Raw genomic sequence first — 6,000 nt, forward strand, 5'->3', positions numbered from 1 at the left:
AATATCCTTATTGAACCTTTTTTCTATTTTCTCATTTAATGCCTCACTTACAACAATGAAATCATCCTCCAAAAGAATGATTTGAAAAGAAATGAAAGAGATGATTTCGTTCCTTTCATCTACGTTCTTGAAAACAAAATCAATGATGAGTGGCCTTGCACTTGGCAAGGCAAAGTCTTTCAAAGACTTAATTGGAATATCAAGAAACACCTTCCAAGTTAGCTAAGGAGTCCATTAGAGAGTTCACTTCATTTTTGGAGTTTTCAAGGTCAAAATCACAATTTTTTTTACATTTCAAAAAGGCATGTCTCAAGAAAGTCTTTGGAGATAATAGAAGGAAGGTTCTCTTCAACAAGTTCCTCCTTCTCCTCTCCTACCTCTGTAGTGGTCAACAACTCCTCACTTTCTAAAGTATCAAAGGCCAGAATAAAATCATGATCAAAATAAGGAAAGTCCTCATTAATTATGTTGTGTTCTATTGGATTAGCCATTGGTGGACTCATCAACTCCTCAAATTACTCACTTGCTACTTCTTCCTCTTCACTCTCATCAACCTCATCTATATAAATTAAAGTTCTTGCCATTTTTTCATTTGCCTCTTCCTCCTCTTCTTGAAGAGAAAGCGTACTTGCAATTTGCTCAACTTGAGCTTCAAGCTTGGCTAAGATTTGAGAATGAGAATTAATATCTTGAGTTTGTGAATTAAGCACATCAAGTAGAGCTAACACTTTTTCTTGAAACTCGAGTGAATAAGGTGATGGAGGTGATTCTTCATAAAATGGTGGGGGAGGGCAATAGTCATAAGAAAGATTCAAAGAGTGATCAAGTTCATCATAAAATGATGCATGTTGAACATTGGACTTAATCTCATAAGAATTAAAATATGATTGACAAGGCCGCTTGTATATGCCAAAATAATGTAATGAATGTGCAATTTAAGAAAAGTCTTTTAGGTCAAGTTTAAATTTATAAAAACCACTATCACCACCACTACTACTAACGTAGTAAGAGTGAATAGGGATCGTCCCAAGGGATTATACGTGTTGGAATTTAACTTCGACTCTAGTGGATCACAAAATTGCAAAGAAGAGATTGATTGTTTGATTACACTAAAATTCAATTAATTAAAATGCAATTAAAATAAACTAAATTGAGTTAAGGATTTAAGAGATAAGAAGTGAGGTCTTAGGCTGCATTGGAATAGCCACCAAGCTCGTTCACCATACCACACACTTTCAACTAATTTGGGAAAAACCTTATTGTGAACAAAATGCAACTACCAATTACAATATTAAGCATGGACCATCAAATTCATGTATGAATTATCTACCTAACCGACAATTAAACTAAGTGTAGAACAACTCATCAATTATAAGCATGACCCATCAAACTAGTCACAATTGTAGCACACATCAATCTAGAGAATCATGAAATTTGCAATAATAAGCCATTGAATATCAAATCAAGTAAAGATTTTCTGCTTACCTACAAGCATGAGTTAAATTATAGAACAACCCATCAAGTATAAGAATAATCCATCAAATTAATTAACAAACCCATCTAATAAAAACTATGTCTAGCCATCACTAGATTCTCAATCAACCACACATAGACATGCAATTAATATAGAAAAACTAGTGTAGAGATCAATTCCCAAATAATCACACATAAAACAACATATAATCACAAAGAGAATCAATAGGAAGAATTAAACCATATGAATCATGTGAGATATAATTCCCAATTTAATAACACATAGACATGTAAATAAACTTGAGAATTAATAGGAAGAATTAAACCGTAAAAATCATAGAAATATACCAAGATTCATTAAATTCACATGGCTGGAACACTAATCACAAGATATTATTCCCCAAAAAGTATAAAAGAAATAGAGGTTTAGATTATAAACTTAGGGCTCATCCAAGCCCCAAGGAGAAGTTTAGCCAATCATGGAGGAGGTGGGTGTGATCTTGGAACCCTCAAGGGCAATCCCCAGACATGGCTCTATCTTCTTCATTTCTTCTTTGTTGAATTCTAGAGAGAGAAAGTGTGTGTAGATCTTGAGATGTGTTCTTGGAGCTTCCACTCCTCTCTTTTCTTCTAACCCTAATCTCTAACTTTTCTAGAGAGAAACTAAAAGTTACAATAATATAAAATCAAAGACTAAAGATATATTACAAAATGATTCAATTCTCTTTAAATACAAGGTCCTTTTCTTAGTCACTAAGTCAGAAATATAGCCCCAAAAATATCTAATCCCGTAACTATGTGGTAGGTGGAGTTCGGGCGCGTGGGAATAAGATAGCTCGCTGACAGTACATTTTTTATCGATCAAAGAAATCTTTGATCGATCGAAGCTTCGATCGATCCAAAATATCTTCGATCCATCTAAAATTTCAGCATTTTTTTACCTTTTTCCAAATTTTTCTGAAATCTTCTAGGAACTTTTGTTTGATTCCAAAAAGGCTGTAATAGACCATTTTTAGCTCGTTTGAACCTTATTGACTTGAAATAGACAAAAACATAAATAAGTACTAAAACGGAAAAATAAAGATGATGAATGGACTAAAATACCCTCGCTTAGGTGCTAAAATGCGTCACATTTAAGCACTCATCACACCCCCAAACTTAGATATTGCTAGTCCTTAGCAATGAACTATAAAGAGAAGAAAGAAATAAACATCTATATAACTATGAATTAGAAAGCAATAAAAGGATAGTGCCAGTTTCGTAAGGAACACGATTGCATTTAGCGTATGCAACAAGTCGTTTAAAGCCCTAGGTTACCCCTAGTGGACGATTGAAGTCTTGTGAGGGTTTCCATAAATGATACCCACAAACATGAGCTCTTTCTCACAAGAGAGGCACCAATATACAAAATAAGCATTGGGAGAAAACTACCTCAAGTATACAATTTTTCAACCATTTTTAAGTAATCTCCCAAAATCTCAACATCAAGCAAGCAAATATGGTCATCCACGCATCAAGAAAATGATTATGCAAATCAAAATAACTCTAGAATCCTTTTTTAAGTGAACCGGCATCAAATATGTTGCTATCTAAGCCAACTAAAGAAATGATCACATCCTTACCCTCAAACTAACACACAAATCTAATACCGATCATTAAAACAAAGAGTGTAATAAGTATACAAAACCTATTATTTCATGCACCAAAATAAGCTTTTAATTAGACTTTTATATATTTAAATATTCTTATATGCTTGTTTTGTGTTCTGTAGGTATTAATGAATGAATGAAAAGAAAAAAAAAAAAAAAAATCAGTTATATTGTGTATATGTGTGTGCAACTAAAGAAGAAAAATGAGGAGAGAGAAAGAAGAAAAGAAAAGAAAAAAAGAAGAAAGAAGAAAAGAAGAAAGAAGAAAAGTGTGTGCACGTGAAGCAAGAGAAAAGGAGGAGAGAGAAAGAAGAAAAGAAGAGTAAAAGAGAATGATGATGAATTAGAAAATGAGGAGAGAGAAAGAAGAAATCAAAAAGTGGGTAAGTCAACAATCAGAGTAAGGAGATGGCGTGAAGAAAGAAAGAAGTCAGAAGTAAGCATTCAAAAGTGTGTAGAGTTAAAGATAGAGTTAGGAGTTAGATAGTTGTAGTTTTTAAGACATTATTTTCTTGTGTAATTTTCTTTAAGCTTTGTTTAATTTAATACAAGTTATTTTCACAAGTTTCATTCTCATTTGAATTCAAGCAAATTAGTTCCATTTACATGCTTTGTTTTATAGTTGTAATTTCATTTCCATAGTTCGTGACAAATCTCAAAATCAATGTTTTAAAAATCTCTTATCCAAAAACAAAAACTCACTTGAATGCGTGGTTCGACCCTACTTGCCATTAAACATTTTTAGTTAAATGGTTGTAGGTATTTGAACAATTAAAGTTAGCTCTCACCACTGCACCCATCATCCGTTCGCCAGATTGGAACTTACCCTTTGAAATCATGTGTGATGCATCAGATTATGCAGTAGGAGCTGTCTTAGGTCAAAAGGTTGAGAAAGCACGACATGTCATCTATTATGCTAGCAAAACCCTGAATGATGCCCAAATCAACTACTCCACCACGGAGAAAGAATTGTTAGCAGTCGTGTTTTCCTTTGACAAATTTCGCTCCTATTTGATCGGTTCTAAGGTCATCATCTATACCGATCATGCTGCATTAAGACATCTTCTCTCCAAAGCAGATACCAAACCTCAATTGATTCGTTGGATCCTACTTCTTCAAGAGTTTGACCTTGAGATTTGTGATAAGAAAGGCTCCAATAATGTGGTCGCCGATCATTTGTCCCATCTTGTTGTTGAGTCCATTACTGAATCCATTCCAATCTCAGATACTTTTCCGGATGAACAATTATTTGCAATAACTCATGCCTCATGGTATGCTGATATTGTCAATTACATTGTGACAGGTCAAATTCCTTCAACTTGGTCCAAACAAGAGAGAGATAAATTCCTAGCTAAGGTTAAGGAATATTTTTGGGATGACCCCTATATGTTCAAATATTGTCCAGATCAAATCATCAGTATGTGTGTCCTGAGATAGACCAAGAGTCTATCATTTCCTTTTGTCATAATCAGGCCTGTGGTGGCCACTTTAGCTCTAAAAGAATCGCTGCAAAAATCTTGCAGTCAGGATTTTATTGGCCCACCCTTTTCAAGGATACCCACACCTACTATTTGGCTTGTCATAAATGCCAATTATTAGGTAAGATTACCAAGTGTAATGAATGGCCCCAACAACCCGTTCTAGTTGTTAAAATTTTTGATGTTTGGGGTATTGATTTCATGGGACCCTTTCTTTCCTCATATGGATGTTTTTACATCCTTCTAGCTATTGATTATGTGTCTAAATGGGTGGAAGCCTTAGCCACCAAGACAACCGACCATCGAGTTGTGGTACGTTTCTTCAAAGACTTAATTTTACCTAGGTTTTGTACACCTCGAGCCATTATAAGTGATAATGGTTCACATTTTTGCAATAAAGTCTTTAGAAGTTTATTGTCCAAATATGGTATCACTCACAAAGTGGCCCTGTCATATCACCCACAAACCAATGGTTAAGCTGAGGTATCAAATAGGGAAATCAAGCAAATACTGGAAAAAACAGTTAATCCTACACGGAAAGATTGGTCCCTCCAGCTTCAGGATGCTTTGTGGGCATACCGGACTGCTTACAAGACCCCTATCGGAATATCCCCATACCATTTGATTTATGGAAAAGCCTGTCATTTGCCAGTAGAGCTGGAACACCGTGCTTATTAGGCCATTAAGGCCATAAATTTCGACTCTGATAAAGCCGGTGAACATAGGAAACTCCAGCTCGATGAGTTGGAAGAAATTCGAAATGATGCCTATGAGAGTTCCAAAATGTATAAAGCCAAAACCAAGTTGGAACAAGACAAGCACATTCTTCGAAAGGATTTCTTCCCCAGACAAAAGGTTCTTTTGTATAACTACCATCTTCAATTATTTCTTGGGAAGTTACGGTCACGTTGGTCCAGCCTATACTTTGTCAAACATATGGCAAGTCATGGTGTAATTGAGGTATAAGACCACACGACTGGGGAATTGTTTAAAGTTAATGCTCATCGCTCAAAACCTTCCCTTGAGCTCGAGACTCATGACAATGAGGAAATTCTCCTTATCGATCCTGTTTATTCGGATTGATCTCTCTGGGGTACTATCCCTCTTGCGTCTAGCTAAAGACGTTAAACTTAGCGCTCCTGGGAGACAACCCAATTCCTTGTTTCTATTTCTTTAGCTATGCTTATATTTTGTTTGGGGGTACAATCTGTCATAATTTCAGAACATTTGGTCTCTCTTTTGAAATGATTATCTGCAGGGATTGTAGCATTGTACTTCAGAAGCACCAAATCAATTGAGGTAATTCGTTCCAATTTTTCTTTTTCTCCAACGGTACATTGTCCATTTCATTCACCACTTTTCAGTGTTATGTTTTTCAAACTCTAGGGATAGTGTTTTAT

This window comes from Cornus florida, unplaced genomic scaffold (assembly GCF_030987335.1).
Source record: "Cornus florida cultivar Cherokee Brave unplaced genomic scaffold, ASM3098733v1 CherokeeBrave_3.0.0_Hap2_Chr06, whole genome shotgun sequence".
NCBI classification, from domain to species: domain Eukaryota; kingdom Viridiplantae; phylum Streptophyta; class Magnoliopsida; order Cornales; family Cornaceae; genus Cornus; species Cornus florida.